General features: G+C 37.8%; 1 protein-coding gene and 1 long non-coding RNA gene across 8 annotated transcripts in view; one reads left to right on the forward strand and one right to left on the reverse strand.

Annotated features, from left to right (window-relative positions):
- Nucleotides 1-21,740, reverse strand: part of GRM1 (glutamate metabotropic receptor 1) — a 187,350-nt gene that overhangs the window by 105,731 nt on the left and 59,879 nt on the right. The gene's annotated exons all lie outside the window — the stretch shown is intronic.
- On the forward strand, nucleotides 11,688-19,352 carry LOC310896161. Its single transcript, XR_014581242.1, has 3 exons — nucleotides 11,688-11,966; nucleotides 18,816-18,922; nucleotides 19,040-19,352. It is a non-coding gene; the product is annotated as an uncharacterized lncRNA (long non-coding RNA).

Raw genomic sequence — 21,740 nt, forward strand, 5'->3', positions numbered from 1 at the left:
AGAATTTCTGTGCTGGAGTACACGGGTTCTCCTGGAAGTGCCATAGTCAGGCTCTTTTCTCACATTATTTACATCTCACCTATTTATGTTTTTGTCTAGATCTCTTCTGAAAGGCTTCCCATGCCAAAAACATCCAAATCCATGGAAGAAACAGTTCCCTACCATCGACAGCACCCAGCCAGCTCCTTTGAAGCATCCCAGAGTGCACAAGGTGCTTGAGTTTAGTGTTGGGGAAAAATATGTGACCCAGAGATACAAGCTCAAGCGCCGATAACTGCTCAGAGCCTACCAGCACTTACAGTTCCCAGAAGGAGTCGTGATTCACAGCATTTCTTGGGCACTGGCATGCAATTTTTATCTTCTGTGTATTTGACTGGAAAAAATATCAGTAGTTTTGCTGCTTCCACTCTCCAACTTGTCGTAAACAAGTGAATTTATGAAGACAAAATAATCCTCCTTCGTTGGACTGAGCGTGTTGTTCCGCAGCATTAACAGGCTGCTCCACAACGTGTAGCACTGTAAGACAGACACTCCGTGGTACCAAAAATGTGTTGAGCACTACAATAACTGGTCTTCTGTAGCTCCAGTATTTCAACTTTATTTTGGGGGCTGGAAGGGGAGGGCTCGTTGCTGTTTGGATCTTCGTACAAATGCAGCACCCACCAAAACTGTAAATGGGGGTTGCTTGGCAACTGCTTTAAAGAGTGTTATTTGCTCTCAAAGAGACAAGCTGTTATTTCTTTCCTTTTAAAACAAAAACATAAAAGAAGAAAGAAAAAAAAAAGGGACTAAGAAAAAGAAAAAAGGAATAAGGTAATTACTTCACCAAATAATAGTGTAAAAAACTCCATTATACACAAGCGGTGGTGATGTGCAAGGTCTTCCTTGTTACCATGATATGATTTCCAACAGAGAACCTGCAGCAAAGAAGTTGTTTTTACAAGAAGTGCAGTCAAGTGGAACTGACATCTCATAGCAAGTCAGAAAAAATAAATTACATACAAGACGATATATCTCACGGAGAAAAAAAAAAAAAGGATGTTAGAGACCATTGGTCAGATCTGTTCAAAATTCTTTTTTTTTTCTTTTAACATGCTTGATAGGAACTGCTTCTGGAAAAGCTGCACTCCCCCCAGTCCTCAGTGGTTAATTTCCCCAACATAGAAAAGACAACAAATTGGCAGTGTACTCTGCACTGCTCTAATGCTGGGCCCGCAGGGCTCGTGGGCTGGATGCAGCAGCAGGGTCAGGATGAGGCCATTGCAGACATGAGCATCCCCCATCACTGCGTACGCAGGCCTGGCACAGGTGCTCCCTGTGGCAGTGTTACAAGGGGCAGGACAGCCCTGGGCTCCGAAGAAGGACACCCCTCATCCAGGAAGCTTTCACAGGCTTTCACACATCCTTCTATCAGTGCCTGTCTACACATCTGTTTCTACATCATAAAAATACCCCAAGTGTAAGAGATCTAAAGCATTTACTCTTCACTCCTCCAAGCATTGTGGTTGAGATGGCCCTAACCCTGTCAGAGCAGATAAAACCAGTATGCAAGTAATGCATTTAATGGAGCAGCAGCTACCAGTTGTACATCAAATCCCGGTATCCACCTATGTTGCCTGCCTCAAGCCATCATCTGACAGCAGCAATAGGAGCTCCTAACTTGATTTAAAATGTAATAGATGGATAACTCTCTGACTTCTAATCAAAATAATCCAAAGACTGTACATGGGTTTTGGCATATGTGATATTCTAAAAATAGCGGAAAAACACTAAAAAACAAGTATTTTTTAAAATACTTCCACTAAAGTGGTCTTTTGTCTTTATTCCTTGTAATAATCTTTGGCCTTTTCTGTAAATATTAATTCCTTGGAGCTCACTGAACTTCTTACTTTTGCAAGCAATAACTGACAAGGATCTGTTCTAATTGTACTCAACATCAAGAAGAAAAAAAAAAAGCAAAAAAATATATCTTTTTTCAGGAATATCATAAAACTTAAAAAGAGTAAAACATTACTTGTTTCTGAATCTTCTTGGTAAAAGCAAAATATTGCATGCAAAAGAGGATGTAGGTAATATTACCAAGATGCCTGTATATGATTAGGACTCTTACTTGCCATAGGAAGGCTTCAGTTCAGAATGTCACCACCCCCACCCCCCCCCACCCCCCCCCCAAATGCACAGCAGGAATCTGATGTGATATTTGGGTTGCTGCCATGTGCAGAAAGAAACTTCATCACCATGCTGGTCTTTTTTTCTTTTTGTGTTAATTCATGCTGTTTCTAATGTGCAGTTGAACATTACAAGTAAATGCTCACTGAGTAAATGAGATTTGCCATAAAGCCTGGTAGTTGTGGCAAGACATCATGTTTTTTTATAGGAGTTTACATGAAGTGAAACAACTTCAGTGGGAGAAAGCAAGAGGGCAGGCCATCTCACTGCCTGTAAGACAAAACGTGCAAGTTTCTGCTTGGATTTCATAAGCACGGCTGGATTTCATCCCTGAAAAAAGCACAATGCCCCAGTACAAGAAAAGTGGGAAATTTGGTTTACACCCTTTCTCTGGCTCTGACATGTCTCATCTCTCTGACATGTGTAGAGGTAGTCTGGTTAGCCTTGGGTGACTGATCTAACGACTGTCTTATAAGAAGCCTTATCAGTTCACCCTGTCTGGCTTTGTGAATGGTAGCTAACTCCCCAAACATTTCAGTCAACCTGAAATTATCAATTAAATTTAGCTCACAAAACTTGAATCAAGCTTAAATTAATTTTGAGATGACTGAAACCATGCTTTCCTGTTCAGCTTATAATTTGCTGAACCCTAGAGGAGACTGGCAGTGGTACAGCTCTACCACTTATGGTTTGCACCAGGCCTAACAGCATCACGATTATTTGAACAGCTGAAAAATGAATTCTGTTGTTGGTCAGGAGAAAGGCCCTGCTATTGTGTCATACTTTGATCACTGCTGCATTGATGCTGGAGAATGTTAGAAGCCTGATTCTTTCTTTCCTTGTGCTCAGATTATGCCCAACAAAATGCCACTTGAAACTGAAGACCACAAAAACAAATTATTGATGACTGCTTGAGACAAACATGTTGCACGTCTGTAGGTTCCACTACTTCCATCTGCCTCCCTTTTCCTCCTTAGCAAGTAAATGACATCTTGAAAATGCCTTAGCTGAATTTTGCATGACTTCTCGTTGCTCAGTGAGCATCATATTACATCTTAAGAGCACTACTATTGGTTATCACTTCATTGTGTAAAAAGACAGATAATTTACAGAAAAGAGGCACGCTGAAGAGACCATGAAGTGATTCAAATAAGATATTTGCAGATTTGCTTGAAATACTCAGTTTGGATTGCAATGTGGCATGACAGAATGTGCAGTTCGTAAAGAAAACACAATTCTTTTGGACAAATATCATTGTAGGGTAGAGGTCCAGTTCAGACAAAAGAGTTTAACTTTTCTAAAGAAAGCAGTCTAGGTACATATATGCCTTCAAGTGGTCTTCAACACAAGGATATATATGTGTTTGTTTGTTTTATCTACTCTGAGAAAGCAAGCAAGTATCAGCTATCTGAATGTCTCTGCACAACAAATAGCAAGGAGGAGAATTGCTGATAAAATTAATTTGTATGTTTGAGTAAATATATTAGAAAGCTTTAAATTTGTGGGCTACAGCTCTTAAATAAACTAGCAAGAAGAGGGAATATACAGCAGCTTAATATTCTTGTAATACTGACAGATGACTGGAGGTTAATAGTAATCAGGTTTTTGTTAAGAATACCCTGCAGACGGTGAGAGTTCCCAAGTCAAAATGCAACAACTAGCTCAGCTAGTCTTCTGAAAGATTGAGTTACTTGAAAACACTGTATGACTAGAGTTTGCAGATTTCATTTAATCTACCTAGAAAGCTTTGTGCACAGTGAATTTTAATATCTGCTATCTAGCAAGAAAAAACATGTAATAATGGAGGCATAGGTAGAAGTCGATACAAAGGCCAAGATTCATCAATTAGGCCTGTCTGAATACTTTGCATTACAAAGTATACCGATTGTGTTGCACCAGAGAAAATTTGTATTCAAGTGACTGACCTGTATCACTCTCAATTCTAAAGCTGGGCCACTGCAGCATAGGTCACTTTGACTGCGTGAGGATTTATCTTCATTTATCCTTTTTTTTTTTTCAATAACTTTTCCTGTGTAAGAATGCATTTCTAGATGCAATATCTTAAATATTCTGTAGTGTCTGATGAACCCCAAACCAGAGCCTGATTCCCATGTATTATATTCTCAAACGAGATTTTGAGATGACATTTTAGGATAAAATTTACTCCTGCAGAGGGGAACTAAGATGTTCTCACCTCAGAAAAAGAATTATATTAAATGTCTTTCCTGATCTGGTTCCAACAGTAGAAGTAAGAACATGTTTTCTGATATACACTAGAAAAAGTTCTTAAATTAATGACCTTAAAGATTTGCCTATTTTATGAAAAATGTAAAGAAAGCCCAACAGCACTATTAAAGTGACATCAAACGTACTTTTATTCGAGGAGGGTGGGATTTTTGTTTTGTCTTGTTGTTGTTGTTTTGTTTTTGTTTTGGCTTGTCATTCAGAAGTATATTTTCTATAACTCTTTCCTCAGAAAAAAATGTTTCACATGACTACAAGAAGTAGCAGGAAAGGTAGATGCATGAAGTTATATAGCTTTGATCCTTCACAACCTTTTCAGTGCCCCACCAGTGACAACCAGAAGTAATATCACTAGAACAGCTCTTTGCTGCCCCTGTTAATAGTGCAGAATCTGCAATCATCACTGCCAACTTTTAATTTGTTGGGGTGTTTTGTAAGGACTTAATGATTATACCAGACATTAGCAAAACGTAGCAGCGCATACGCATCAGACGGGCAACTGAGCAGCTGGCTAGCTGCCAGCTCTCTAAACACAGCAGCGGTAAAGTTACAAGGACGTTTCAATTCAATTTTGTTTTAATCTAAAGCAATATGCAAGGGAGGTGCATGAGGGACTGTGGTGAGAAGTAATAAACTGCTTTTCCTTCTGTGCAAGTCATAACTGACTCCAATAAAGCCAGCAGTGCTTCATCGCTGTGATCCCAGTGTCAGTCAATCAGATGGCAGGCACCTTAGTCCCCAGACAGGTTTTTTCCTCATAAAACTGTCAATAACATTAGGAAAAACATAATATGTGCAGTAGTTACTTTTTCAGAAAGCAATTTGTATTTCAGACTGCCAGAATTGGCTCCAACAAGTTACAGAGTTCCTTCCCAGAGCTGGAATTACAGTAAATATGTATCTCTTTAGACTGCTCAGCTCTTTATAACACATGTACATTATAATGAGGGCCAAATTCAGAGCACTTATTTCACCATTCAAATTCTGTTATGCAGGGAGGGGAAAAAAATCAGAGCAATTTTAAGTGCTCAGTTTAAACACTGTATACAGTCAAACAGAGGTGTAAACACCTCTACTGGACAGTTGGAGGCTCCTTGACTCATCCTGACCAGTAGACCAGGAATGGGCTTGGCTGGTCCTCTCAGAGGACACCTGCTTCAGGCCTCCCCAGGCGGGCAGGAGCCACAACACCACATTTGGAGGGCAGGACTCGGTATGAGCAGGGCCAACATCCACCTTTGCACACTGACCTACCGATGAAGCCATTCACGCAAGCGGTGACAGAAACCCGGGTTCATGTTGTTTCTCAGTCTAGGGATATTTTAAAGGCTGTACTCCTTTCCAGGTGTGTCTCAAGCCATTGGTGAAGCCAGTGTGCACATTCAATTGCAGTACCTTCAGCTAGACCAAAGTCTGTAAAAGAAGCTAAAAACGAGAGCATGCAATTGGAGGCCATTTCCATATCCTGGAACTAGGCTACTAGGGTGAGAGGCAAGAAAGATTCCTAGCTTTCAATCTCTGTTTCCTGGACTCCTTATGCATTCTGTTTTACTGCTTTTTTTCTTATTACAAATGAAACAAGACAGGAAATTCTTAATTAAAGGTATTCTGCGTTGAACTTTACCATTACATATTCAGTAAAGCAGAGTGAGAAAATCGGATAAATTATGGAACTCTCTATACCGTGGGATTTGGGGCATATTTTTAGGAGGTGGAAAATGTGCCTGGGTATAAGATTCAGAATGCAAGCAGGCAAAGAAAGGAAATAATCTGCATCCGCCACACACAAAGCAAGTGACCTAAGTACTGAGCATTGGATGTGGTGGTCATTCGGATGCCACAAACCATTACTGGTGGGGGGGGGGGTGCTGTGTGCCCTTTGCTGTTAGCATGTCCCCAAAACAAAAATGCAGAGTGCAAGATGAAAGTGTTTGGACAGAAAATTTCAGAAATTCAATTTTCCTCTTGCCTGAAATGATAAATCTGACTTGATGAGTTACATCAGATTATTTGTTGTTGTTTTTTGCTTGTTTGTTTTGTTTTGCATTGTTTTCCTGTTAAGCCAGAAGTGTTTTGAGATTAAAGAAAAAAAAATACAAAATGGTAATAACTTATTCTTCAATAACATAGGGGTAAAGTTGCTGGTCTTTGCACTTTGTTTTTGTTTTGTAAACATTTTCACTGGGCAGTGCTTTATTTCTGCTCAAAAACTATACTCTTTTCTCAAGTGGCACCACCAGCCAACATCTGGGGCTTTCATATTTTTAAGGATTGCAGCTGACCTGCTGCAGTAGAATTTTAAAATACCGTCCTTGAAACTAAAAGATTACCTCAATATGCACTACATGCCAGCTCAAAAATATTAACATTTATATAAGTTTATTAATTAATTGCAGTTAATTTAACCTTCTTACCATAGGAGGCACATCTATTAGCAAACACATTCTGTACTGTTTCAGTGATTCCATCCAAAGCTTAAAGATCTTAGGTCTTGATACTGTTTTGACTTTTGGATGACATTCAGACTTTAAATTAGGTATTTTTTATTGAGGTATCTTCCCTGTCTGGAAGCTGGCAGCTGTATTTGTTATCGTTCCAGTAACAGTCTATATTGAACATGGATTTGTACTTCAGTTTAAGTAAATATTATCTGTTGATAATGAAAAAATACATGTAATGAAGAAAGATGCTTGAGTCAACACAATGCGTGAGCAATAATCTAAAGTATGTATGGTTCCAAAATACTATTGCAGGGATAGAGAGGGAAAGAAGGCTGACACATCCCTGAGCTGATCAGACCCTTTGAAATGCAGCCAGTCCCTTTTCCTTCATCTTGAAAAAATAAGCCAAAAGAAGCTGTTTCCAGCCTTCCAGGCTGATGTTTCATCAGACCATTGGAGGACACTGTCACAGTGGCATGGCCCCTGCAAGGGAGGAAACTTCTAACTGTTGGACCAGTCTGAGTGACAGAAACTACAGGGATGCTTTTCCAGCCTTGCCATAGTAAGTTCCCTTCCTTCCCTTTTGAAACTGCTGTCCCCTCTGAAGATACATCCCAATCCCATTTTGCTTCTTCCAGGCTTTGGGAACATCCAGACACCTCTCCAGCACTAAGCCTGACTCTCACAGCAGGGCAGAATTTCAGCGCAGCCCAGAGTGCAGCAAGCAGTATGAAATACAAACACCTCTTCTTCCTCTCCTACCCACCTGAAATATTAACAGTACATACAATGCGTAGCAAACTAGGAACAACCAACTGAGCATAGACCACTCAAGTGGACAACAGTATGACTGAGTGAAAGAAACTAAATTAGGAAAGTGTCTTTAAAAGAATTTAAATGAAAATTAAATATTTGGCAAAGCAGAGGCCTTTGATCAACCTGAAGCATCTTTCACAGAAAACAGCTGCTTCTCATTTTCTGTTCCATGCTGGAATAAAAAGCTGCTGAATGGCTCAGACAAGCAGAATTTCTCCTCTTTCAGTTCCCCATTGTAAAGCTAATTGTTAGAAGTTCTGTTAAGGTGATACTGAAAAAAGACCACACAGGCTTTTCTTAACTGTATTTTTTGCCCTGTCAGGATGAGCCATTCAAGAACATGCTGCTGCTGCTTCTCTTTTCAAGGATTTTTCCTGTTGACAGGAGCATTTACATGAGAATACAGAACAGGCACTGACTGACACTATGTTGAGGCTCATATAACTATCAAATTATGTTAGATTAGAATAAATGTCATTGACATACAGGAACATTATATGCTCAGTAAAGCCTCTGCAATAACAAGTTTGAATATTTACTGAAGACTATTTAAAGGTAGTACAGCAATCTGTTCAAAATTAAGGGGGTTTGGGAGGGGCTTTGTTTGTGCATTGTAGAGAAAGGGAAACTATCATTTATTTAAACTATTATGACAGGTGACATCTGATCAGTTTTGTCCCATCTCACATTTCTGCTGAAGACAGGATTGAAAAGTATGCTGAAAAATGTATTCCAGAGATGAGGAAGATATTTCTCTCTATGCTTTATTATTTCCTGCACACATGTACACCTATGCATGTGGACAATATGATGTGAATGAACATTAAAATACAGGGGTAAACTGCTAATAAAAATCTAAATTTTTTTGGACTATTTATAGTCAAAATGCTGTATGGTTCAATATCAGCTTTCTAAGATACACAGGAAAGATCTGCAAAGCTCACAGCAATAAGCAATTCCTATTTCTGGCAAGGCTGGGAATGACTTCTAAAATTCAGGATGCAGTTAGAGGAATACTTGTCCAATATGCTGTGATTATATAAAAGGAATTGGAACAATACACATAAAGCCCACTGACTAGAAACTATTTGATCCAAAGATGGTGGTTGATACGTTTGTGGAGGATAGAGGCACGGAGACTGGTAGTATTCTTTGCATGGGAAAGTGGAAGAAGTCACTTCGCAAATGACATTTTAAAGTCATTTCCAGCTAATAATGAAGAATTGTTTGAGATTGCCGAGATTATAAATTTGGGTCAAAGCATTCATGAATTGATACAGAGGGCTGTCATGTTACAAGGACAGAATGAGAGCTGTCGGGAAAGGTGGGATACTTACAAAAGCCTTAATCAGCTCAGGGGACAGATAGGTATCTTGGTAGGATAACGTAATGTATAAAGAAGTGTGAAAAATGCCATATACTGAGAGACAAACTGTTAAATTCAGAATGGCATGATCTCCTTGGTGCTGTGAAAAATAGTGGAAAACAAACAACCAAAAACTTCAACTATTCAATAACAAGAAAAATTAAGTAGAAATTGTACATAAATTGCATGTGTCATGTGTGGAAATATAAAGAACAGTACCCAAAAAATAATGATAAACAGTTTACTGGCTATGATGTAAGACAGACAGAATGGGTCATTTACCAGGGGATTAATGCACTTACTACAGAAGGATGTCATGTTTACCGAGCAGGAAAAAATAAGTGTACTACTTCATTTCTAACGAGGTCCATCCCCAGATCTCTGCATTTAACCATATTATCAGAAAGACCAAAGAACTGGAGGACAATGTAAAGAACTAGAAAAATAAACAAATAAATAATGATAAAAGAATAAATAATTACATATGAACAGCTAGACTAAGAGATAGCTATAGTTTGGAAAGAACACACCTAATGTATAAATACACTAAACAATAATGGCAGTTAAAAACCTGTGGCAATACTGAGCAGTGGAAAGGAACTGGATAAAATAAAGCCTGAGATGTGTATCATGAGCATTGGACAGTTCATCTGGCTGTGGAACAGCTCATAGGAAATGGCAGAAACCAGCAAAGCCACTGCTTGCAATACTTCAGCCATTTTTGGCAAATAACAAAAATGTGTTGTGAGGAACATTTCCTTGCACTAGCCACAAAATGGACTGCATGATTTACAGAGATTTTTCAACTCTAAGTTCTATGATAAAATCTACAGCTCTTCAAAGTGCAACAAAGCTATATCATTCTTGAAGGAATACACTCTAACCTTTGCAAAGACAGATGTCTTTTAAAGTTATGTGGGACCTTATATGGATTTTTTTTGCTCTTAGGAGGATAAGCCATGATTGTTATAAGGGGTAAAAACATCGAATTAACGAGAAGGAACATCATATAAACAAATGATTAGGAAGAAATTCACAACCTGTGTTTCTTAGTCAGGAGGCAATCTCACATAACTAATGGCAATATAGCCTTTGAAAATACAAAGTGTCAGTCAACAATCATGCCTAGTCTTTCACTGCTTTGAGAAACACTGATATTTAGCATATGAGTACACACAGAAAATATCCAAAATTCATAGTTTTCCTGGAAAAATAAAAAAAAAGTTTCATATCTATTATAATGTATCATATAGTTGTGATTATCATTCTTGTATTAGTTTTGTTGCATTATTAGTTTTGTTCATTTGCTTTTGAAACATCATTTGTTCTTATTTCTCTTGTACAACTTTAAACACAGTAGAAACATACTACCTCTTCACAACTTTCTCTGAGCTTTTGTTGTTGTTGTTCAATATGGCATTCATCTTCACTTCTATTATAACCTGTTCTGAAACAGTGTAAGTTCTGAGCTTTCACTTTATGTGATTTTTCATTCTAAGAGAATTTCTGGAACAAGCAAGAATTGAAGGATTTCACTGGAGATTAAGAGTCAACAAAGCCATAATTATTAGCTTTTTTTGATTTAGGAATAAATGTGAAATGTCACACTCTAGGAAAAACATAGTATCTTCAAGCAATGCAGTCCACAAGAGTACAATTGCATAAAAGTATTGCTACAGGTGATATAACCCAAAATACTGAATACTCATTACCTGAAGCAATTAGCATAGGTAAGATCGTTCCCACTTTACCAGTTAGGTAAACCCAGCTCTGATTTAGAAGCACAAGAATGTGGTTCTAAAAAATTTGGAAAACACAGAAAATTTGGCAGAGGTCAAAAAGCCCAATCTCTAGACGATCAATTTGTCTTCAGAATGGAACACGGAAAACTTTTCTTATCTGAATTTGTGCTCAGATCCATGAAGACTTTAGTCTGGGATTTCTAGTGTAAAATGCTTTTCAGTGAGAGAGAGAGGCTTATCCTGAGCGTAGTATCAACAATGAGGGAGGATATATATCAGTATATCTCCCTGATATCTCACAGAGAGAAACGCATAAAGCATCTGCTTAAAGTAAGATAATAGCCTTAGCTTAAATTGTAAAGCCGGTATGGACAATTTATATCTTGACTGTCTAATATAAAAGATATGATGAGCTTCATCCTGAAGCTCCCTGTTCTCCCAACATCTGAGTCTGATACTTGGCCAGAGGAGAAATATTTGCTCTACTTGCTGAAGCAATTATTAGGACTAAATTAAAATGTCAGCATTAGGAAGAACATGCGTGTTACCTATCTTCAGCTTAAGGTAAAAACAAGTGTGATGAATATCACACAGGGAAAATGCCCAGTTTCATATTAAAATAAATAAATAAAAGTGAGATGAGGTAAAATACAAGAAATACTGTAAAAGATGACACACTGATGACATTTTTCTCAGAGCTTCAGTCTGCAACATGCCGTAAACACCAGTTTTTGTGATTCTGTAAGACTTAAAAGTAAGGCTACAGTTTAGATTTTAAATATTTAGAAGGTGTCTGGTTCTTTAACACACTGAGAAAATTATAACGTATATCAGTGGGTTGCTCAGGTCTTCAATGTACAATGCAAGATTTTAGAGAGCAAAAAAAAATGACAAAAAATGGCAGTCTTCACTACTGCAAAATGATGTTAAACAAGAATATAAGATTCTGTTTTGAGACATGAAATTGTTGATTATCAGTCTAAATATACATTATATGATTGAGAGTCACTAATATTCTGAATTTAAAGTCCTTGTTATTTTTCCCGTTTTAGTGCTTATGTCTAGAAAAGTTTGTCCAATGGACAACAGAAGAAGCTCTTAGGCTGGTTTAAGAACAAAAGAAACCTGTTATCCATGGATGCCCATTTCCTGAAGTGAATTAAGACCTCTTGAAACTTTACCTGGCAGGTAAGGAAGGGAGGCTCTGCCACAAGAACTCTGTTCTTTGTAAAGGATGGTATATATCATCAGAGCATTGGGTCACTGAAATGTGTAAAATAGCAATCCACAATGTTTTCTGATATGAACTGTGTCTGTGCTTGTCAGATAACTTTTTTTTCCACTGTAGTCATTCATAAAACACATTATGTGATGATGATCTGGTAACTAACAGAACTCATGCTCAGCCCAGGCCAAGCTCACATTCCTAAGAAAGTGCGTGGGAAGAAAAGCGGTGGTATTCTTTCTTCCATACAACCAGTATTATTACTAACATGATCCTGAAGGTTATCCTCAGGAGCATGTATGAAGTAAGGACAGAAACTGGAAAAAAAGAAGCAGCAGGACACGAGGGTTGTCATAGAATGAAAAAATGTTACTGACCATATGAGCCTCTGTGGGCATATCCAGGCCCTGTTCTGCCTGCCCTTCATTCTCTGATAGGAAAGAGCAGGCAACAGACCTATTTGCAAATATATTCTTAGACCAATTTGATTTTCACAGCACTGTGATGCCAGCTAACAGCAGTATAAACGTGTATCAGCAACAAAAGTTGATAAGCAGTAGCTGTTGCTCAGAGAGCATGACCAAGTGCTGATGAGACACAGTTAAACCTTCTGAAGGCAGTGGATGAAAAGGAAGTGAAAATCAACAGCAGTGGGCATTCCTTCTTTCACTGATTATCTCATGGGTTTCTCATTTTGTTCTTTCATTTCCTGTTTTACTTCCATTCTTCACACATCTCCCATAACAATATGTCAATAATTTACCAATCTACCACTTAGATCCCCAAATAATTCTTTCAACTCATTTCCACACTTCAGTTTCCTTAGAAATTCATTTGCACATCTCCCCAGAAGTTTAAACAAAACATGGTGCATTGATGTCCAGCTTTCTGCTCCCCTCCATTCCTCCTATCACTCTTGACCCCGGTAGCCCTTTCTTTGCAACCCCAGTTCCCAATCTACGTTCATTTACAACTCTCCCCTTTACTTTTCTGCTTCAATAACATTCTTAAATGTTCAGTTCGTGTATGCTTGCAGAGCTCATGTCTTGTTCAGACTGCTGCTTTTCTTTTTGTTTGCTCCATTCAATCAAAACTATACTACAGAACCTTTCTAGTCAGTTGATTTAATCAATTTTCTCTACTAGTTCCTCTACATTAACTTTCCTTATGCCAGCTTTCCTTTCTGTCCCTTGCCATACTACCTAGTTCTTTCCCCTCCACCAGATTTCTTCACACCTACTTTCCCACAGCCTCTTCTCTGCTTTTTCCACAAGGCTCACTCTAACTATCCTCCTGTAAGTGTGCTGCCTTTGCCACTTGTGTGTTCACGAAGGCCCATTTATGGCTTGACAAGTGCATACAACAAATTGTAACATTTTCTGGATACAGGAAAAAAAAATACTTCCCACTGTTCTATGACCTTGATAAGCAATCAAATTTTACAGCTATAGCATCTTCTCTGTGTGTCATCTCCATTCTTCTGGTTGCTTTCTCTATTATAGCATTTTTTTCTCTTTTAATAAGCCCTTTATATTAAAGATCACATCATTATATTTGCACTTTGCCATTCTTGCTTATATTATGTTCCCAGACTAATGCAATAATTGGAATTATTACGGTTGAAGTAGCCATAAAAAAAAGTCCAGAATCACAATATTAGGGTGTAGGTGGGGTAGTTGTATTCAATATTAAGAGAAAGAAACCAAGGCAGTTCTAGAGACAGATACTGAAAAGCCAAGCTGTATCAGAACAAAATTGCTGACTTACAACTAGGATGAGAACAGAAGCAAAGAGATATGGAGATGAAGCAAATTCAAAGGATAGATCAAAGGAAAGAATAGACAAAAAGCAAGATTAGGAAATTTAGGCTGAAAACGAAAAGAAGGAAGAAGAAAAAGTAGGGGAACGCTGAACAGACATCTTGCTGTGGTGAGAGGCAAAGCTATGTACCACTATGCACCTCAGCCTCTCTGAAGCTCCTTCTCTGGGACACTCAACAAAAACACAAGAAGACAACTGAGGAGCTTGTGTTTACATTCCCCACTGTGAAAGGAACAGAATTCTTTGACAGAGAAGTAAAAGTCTGTCAAAGTAAGGGCCACAAATCTCTTCAAATATTTATAGTCACTTAGCATACTGAGAGGACTAGTGATTAATCAGCAAATTAATTTACTCCAAATGAAAGCACAAAAGGACATACGAGGAAGAGTCAAGCAGGCTTTGATCATAAATGCCAAGATTTTTCTTAACAGGCTTATAGGAAGAGCTGAGAAAAGAATGATAATGTCAGATACAGAAGTGTAGGTATATGGCAGTGAACATCTACCAGAAAGACTGAAACTTTTTTTAGAGTGTCTGTTTGGAAAAAGAGGCTTATAGATTTCTAGCCCAGTCTCAGTTGGATGAGAAATGGCTGGAAATTGTACCCAATGGTGAGAGAGAAACCCATAAGTTAGGGAGAGAAGAAAGCATTCCTAATAAAAGCCTTACACATCTCTTCTATACAAACTTAGCAGAAAAGTGTTCAATCATCTTGCTACCAAGTTAATAAAGCATGTTAAGCATTGTTCTAAATTTTGACTGACTCTTTCCACTTGTCCACTTGACAATAATAAGAGGAAAATGATGGTTTCACCTTACATAAGCAAATAGTTCCTTCCAAAATTTGAGGATAAACTGAGCTCTTTGCTTAAAAGGTATCTGGCAAAGAAGAGTATCAAGCAGCAACTCTTGTGTCCAGTGCTGGGTTCGCACATCATTTGGAAAGCTCCACTCTACAGAGCCAGCCACGTGCTACTGTGACCAATGATTTAGTTTGAGTAATTATTTTCATAGGCCTTTTTGGCTAAAGATGCAAATATTTCCCAGAATTCACATGTAGCACCCCAGAAAGTTTTTCAAGTTGACTACAAACACAAAAAAATATATATATATTTTCAGCAATTCTCTATATTTCACATACTTGAAAAGAACACAGTTTGACAACAAAGACATTTCCCCCTCTTCCAAATTACTGCGTGTGGTTACTGTTTTGACCAGTCAGGTATGAGTCCTTTTCTTCCATGTAGTAAATTGTTAAGGAAGGTGGGAGCATTATTCATACTAGCAATTAGATGATTCAATGTTTGTTTGTATTCAGTATTTGCAATAAGGTGATTTGCATTTTAGCTGGTTGTTGAGTGATGACATCATTACTGGTCCACTGCAGTTGCCATAGAAACACAACTGGATTTTTCACAGGCCAGGCAATTGAAAAGCTTTAGAGATGTGCTTGTTTCTGGTTTTAATAAATGGCTTGTCAGTCACAGTGTTAACGTCTAATACCTTTTACCTTTTAGAGAATAGAAATAGTGAAGAGTAAATTATCTATACCCTAAGAAGTGTGGATTTGATAAGACTGATGCTAAATGATAAGTTTATCTTGCAGTTCAACCCTGTAAACAGATCACAGTTCCAACAGTGGAAGGACTTGTACCCAAAGCAAGCAGAATACTCTCACATGTAAGCATCCTCACTCTGGCTTAAACAGGAAAGTCCTAGTCATGGTTATCTTATACCTCTCTGCTGCATCTATATTTAGATGTTACTAGCTGTGCTTATTACATTACCATTGTAATGTAAAAAAACAAACAACAACAAAAAAATGCCAAGCCAAGAAGTGAACATTCAGACATATCCTCCTATTTAAATCTCCCATGAAATTAGAAGTACCTCAGAGACCCTTTGTGAATTTGACTCTGCCACTACACCCTGAATTTCTGCAAAGCTCACATTGCATATTCTCCAGGGCTATATTCCCTGAGCGTGGCACACTTTTGGAGTATGCAACATTCGGTATTTGCAGTTCAAGAGAGAACCTGGGTTGACCCTTTGCAAGATATGTTCAAAAACGAAAGCATACTTTTATGCTTGCATGGTTCTCTATAGCAATGCTAATCATAATTGTGAGAGGAGGCAATTATACAGGTGATTTCCCAGTTTACTGTTGAACTATGTAGGTTTTAAATTTAAAACACAAAACATTTTGAAATTTTCTCTTTTCAATAAAATAATGTTTAATCTTGGTTTAGATATTTTATAGTAAATAGTAATTTACATTTTTTAAGTTGCTTTGAAAAGAAAACCTAAGAGTCCATGCTTTCATAGAAGGTATAAAAGTGTCACTTCACCCCATCAGCCTCTTGAAAAATCTTTCAGAAACACTTTTCATCAAAACCAGCGCGATCTTAATTCCTTACATTGTATTGAATGCTACAAATTTCAAAATAGACATGCTGGTTGGGATTCAGACTCACAGTATGAAGGCCTTATTTATGAGTGTATGTGAAGGCATGTTTACTCATATGCCTGTGTGTGAGGTAGGTGTCAAAGTTGTCATTGCAAACAAAGCAAATTCAATAAAATGTAGACAACACAGACTAAGCAGTGGTTTAGACAGCCAGGCAGTACGTCTGCTTTAGGGAGACTGAACCTGTTTCTAGGTTGTATTGACTTGCTCTCCAGTAACTACAATGGGATCTTAGTCAAGTGGCAGACACCCACACAGAGCCGCTTTAGCTTAGGTGTCAACCTTAGGTACATCTCCACCATACATTTAAAAAATGGTTTAATCCTTCCATATTGAAATAAACATAATAAAGAGGGCAATGGTAAAGTAATGCATTGTGTTCTCACTTGGAAAAGCAAAACTTGTGTGAGTGTATGAAAAAGCAGCCTCCTACGCAGGAGTAAACTTAGTGTCAGGGATGGCTTTAAGGGAAAGAGGGCCTAAGTGGACCGTTAAATTTGTCATGCAGTGAACAAGCTACTGGAGAGCCTTGCTCTCTTTACCCACACCGTAACAGCTCTGGCTAACTCAGTTCAACCCTAGGAACATTCATTTGCCTCCACAGCTCAAAACAGTTTAAAAAGGAAGAAAATCAAGCACTATGTGTTTCAAACCTTTATGCCTTGACACTATTCAAACTTACTATTTTCCTAAAATAAATGTTAAACAGACTTGCCAAAGTACATTTCTTTTCTGAGGAAAAAGTAGAGTTCCAGTGCAGACACTGGCATTTGTCTGTTCCAGAAATGAATCCTAAACCCACAGGAAACTTTCAGCAATTAAAAACAACAGCCAACCTAGCATATCTGCACTATCATTACTTAGCTCAGAAATGTTTCAAGGAAAGGCTGCATTTCCTTTTTTATTACCAAGTATAAACACTCATGCTTGGGACTGAACAAGCAACTTTACATTTCTTTTAATCACTGAGTTACTAGAAAGCAGCTTATCAGTACTTTAAAATGGAAAAAAAAAAGTATTACAGTATGATTTGCATGCCTGGGTAGTAATACTCAATGGTTTATTAAGGACTCTCAAGCTTTAAGCCATTCTGCAAAAAGCATCAGGTAATTACTTCCCTTGCTTAAGGAGATTATATAAGCATTTCTAAAACTGTGCAAAGAAATATATCCTATATTAAATTCTATTGGTTACAATTTGATATTCTTTCAATGGTGAACAATTACATGAACGTTTCTACTGAAGTCATCATGACCACTTCAGTAATGAAGTGTTCATCTAGATAACTAAGGGAAAAACTGCATTTTATTATTGCAATAATGTGAATAAAGCCTGATATTCTGTCAGATTTTTCTGCTATGAATATAACAATATAACCACTTCTGTGTGCACACAGAAGATGAGAAATTTTGTCCACTAGGATTTCAAAAAATGTTTTCCAAGTGCCTACAAAGAAGGATTTAGAGAAAATACCAACTCTGATGTAATTGCAGTGATGCCACTCCTGTGTATCCATGTATCTGCTACGGTACTTAAGCAATGGTGCCTCCCAAAATGAATAGGATGGAGTGGCATAGTAGAACAGCAGATAATAAATAATAAAAATAATTCTCCATTCAAAACCCTTTTGCAAAACATGTTTCCTCTCTACTTTAATTATAACCATTCTAATCCCAGCATTTCCATTTTTCTAATTGTTTACATGTTTTATTTAACACTGAAATCTTTTATTTATACAGGGTTGTGTGGGTAATTTATTTATGACAGAGGTTACTTAACTGAACCAGCAGTGAATCATGCATAAACGCACCTGTGTCTGCAGGGAGCTCAAGTGAAGCCACTCAGATCCAACACAGCTCAAAGATCTACTCTGATGCAGTGATGCTTTGGGATATGACCTTCCTCATGGCACTTAGCTTTTCCTTTTAAAAGAGTGTTAAAAGAACGTTGAGGTGCAGAGTGTGCCACCTGATATACAGTGTCCACTGTAGCTGTGTGTATCCCACTCCCTTCCAAGTTACAGGTTTATTAACTCCCGGTTGTAGTTCTGGAGCCTCCAGTACCAATCTGTGCCTGTGCTTTAAGATCTCTGCTGTCACCCCGTGGCTTTTCTGCTCTGTGCTGCAGTTTATTCTACACTTACAGGCGCTTCATTCCACATAGAACAAGTAATTATCTGTTAGCTGCAAAAATAACAAGAAGCATTGCAACTGCACAACCATAGAGAGCTAAACAAAAGCTAAACAAAGTAGGTAATAGTCACCTGGTCATTAAATAATTGGATAATTAGATTTAACTGCAAGCTAAAACATATCACCAGGAAGGCCAAGACAAATCTGGTAAAACCTGTGCTCTTAGCCTAGCAGGAAGCCTATGGCCCTTTACAAGCTCTAATATCACCATATTTACTGAGCTACAGCATTATGTATGTCATCAGAAAGGACACAGGTAAACTTAGCTGATGGTCTCTAAGTCAGAGAAAAAAAAATCAGCAACAGTTTTTGTGTTTTTTTTTTCCCTGTAGTAAGAATGGATCTAGAATCTACCTTTGAACACCATATGTGATAAGGCTGACAAAATAACATGCTTGAAGTTAAGTCTACTGAAGTTATGAGTTATACAGGAAATAAGGTAAGACTTGTATCTGCTTACAGATATACATACATAGGAGGGTATATTTATATGCTTAATTGTCTGTATTATAACCCAGAGTAACAAGCCACATATGTATAATGTGTACATGCCTAGTCTCTCCCTAGTCCTTCCTGACCTGTCTGCTCAGCCAAACAATCCAACAACCAAATCCCAAAGGAAACATCTACAAAAGGATTTTGAACCCTGCCTTCAGAAATCTTTAAGGAGAATCACTGTTCTAATCTTCTATTCAATCCTACATGGTCACCACAAACCCAACACACTTCACTGCAGGATGCCACCTGGGTGATAGGAAATTTTTCATTCTACAACGTGGCAGGCAAGATCACAACTTCTCATGCAAGGCTTTTCTTATGTTGATCACTATATGTTGTTGATACCATCATGTGACTTCTTCTGTATATGATTGCTTCCTTTCTGCTGTTTGCATCACCTTCCATCTATGTTCATCTCTATCTTCATTGTTTAAATATTAAATTTTTAAAACAATCCCATTTTAATCTTGGTCTTTTATTAAAACATTTATGAATATTGCATAGATGCTATGGGAACCAAAGAGTGAAGCAATGATTTGTATATCCACCAAGCTGGTGAGCAAAGAAGCATCTTTTCCATTACATTCTGTATGACTGCAGGAAAGATTTAGGGAAGACGCATTCCCTATGGGAAGGAAACCTATAGGTTGTGAGGTAAGAATAACTTACTCGAGGTTATATGAAAGCTTTCTGTTTCAATACAATTTTTGTTTGGGGGAGGTGGGGAAAAGAAGTAAGAGTGCACTGTGGAAGGTTCCACTTTCTTATATCAAATTGTTCTGTATTCTATTCACACTATCTGAAAAAAACAGTTTATTTTCACATTATGGTATTGTCCTTTATAATATAGACCTTCACAGAAGGTGATCTTCTCAAAAGGGAACAGGAAACCAAAAATATTCAAAGAAAAATCCTTCACATTTGAGACAGCTATGTCTAGCATATTTGAAATTTCAACCAAACTGTTGGTATGGCAACAAAAACATTCATAGTTCAAAGGTAGAATTGGTAGTGTGAGATATGCCACAAAAATACATTTTGAAGCCTCTGTTATTTGATTAGTTTTAAGGACAGATGCTCCTTGTTAGATATTTTCCAAAGAATAAATACCAAAAAGAGATATTTAAAAATAATGATTGTAAATGATTACCATTCCCTCCAAAGCAGCGAGGAAAACATTTTCCTGACCAGTCTCATATAACTTAAGTTGATCATACGCATTTGTGAACATAACTTGTGTGTTGGTTTGCTTTTTTTTTTTTTCCCTTCTTTCCTTTGGTGCAGTTTCTGAAGTTTCACAGCAGGGGAATTTGACTGTAGAATAAAAAAATGATCACATACAGCACACACATGGGCACCTTGTAGATACAAGCATATACTTGTAAGCATCAAGCAAAAAAGGCATTTATGAAAACTAGCCTTCATCTCAAATTAACTTCAGTTACAGTCTGACTTCCAAAATCCTTTTGATATGATAGAGCAAAAGATTCATCTAGACGTTCTCTGAAACACATGGCACATGGAAGCTCGCTCCTTCTTGTACCGTGTGTCTGCCTTGTTTGCCTATGCATGTCCTGAACATGCTTCACTAGAAGAGATGTTGCCAAATCTATGATTTAGCCCTCTTACATTAAAAAGCAATAGTCATTTTATTGTTTATAGCTGTACTAAGAGCACATACAGACAGATGTTTAGGCAGATGTGCTCATTCTCCCTGTACAAAATTAAAAACTGGTATAAGGCACCCTGGCACATCTATCTGATGTTCCCCACATGATGATCTTAGCCAAAAACACTCATCATCCCTGAGCAGAGAGCATTCAGCACCCCACTTAGGTGAAGCTACACTGTGCCGTTTTTAAGGATGATCCAAAAGGCTGTGTCACTATCTTTTCTTCTCAATGAATGAGAAAGCAGCTGTAAGAGTAAAATCCAGCATCTGAATTCCACCTACTGTGACAGAGCACGGCCAGATGATTAAGTCTGTGAACTGCATCTATCATGTCCAAGTACACTGGTAAAACGGATCCCAGAACTGTCTTCTACCCTCTTTACAAAAGTAACTAAACACCGCAGTGTAGTTCTTTAAATGTCCTTATCCACCTACTCTTAATGAAAGCATTATCAATGCCACAAAAGGTAACCTCATGATCATCATATATCACCAGTAACTGTCTATCTCATTTTCATTCAGTGCAAATATTTCACCTCACCGATACATTACTAAAGCATATTAGATAAGCAGATAATGTGAATTTGCTGTATAGAGTACTCTAGTAATGTAAACACTCCAAGAAAACTGGCAAAAGGTATAGTTTGTGATGCTTGGCAAGATAAAGCAGTACACGAAAGCAACACATCTTCAGAGAAAACAAACAAGCAAACCAACAACACGCATTTCATCGTTTTCAGTACTTATTTTCCTCTAAGACATTTACTTCCATTACTTGTATAGTATCCGTATAGAGAGAAGGGGTGGAGGGAGAGTCACTCCAGCAAGCTTTCTGGTAAACTCTGCTTCTACACTATGCTCTGCAATTTAGCCAAATCCTTAACTGGAATTCTGTGATGCAAGGCCTCTTGAGAGTAATCAACCACTTGCTTTGTTAAATCACATTTTAAACTTATGCTATAGTGGGCAGATACCAGTTCTCAACAGTCAGCAAATCTCATTTATTGTGTCCAAGGTCACATTTTCTACTGTGAACCAAATAATCCATCTCTTCCTTCACTTTGTCCAAAGCTGTTACTGTGCTTAA

The sequence above is a fragment of the Anser anser genome (assembly GCF_964211835.1).
Source record: "Anser anser genome assembly, chromosome: 3".
NCBI lineage: Eukaryota > Metazoa > Chordata > Aves > Anseriformes > Anatidae > Anser > Anser anser.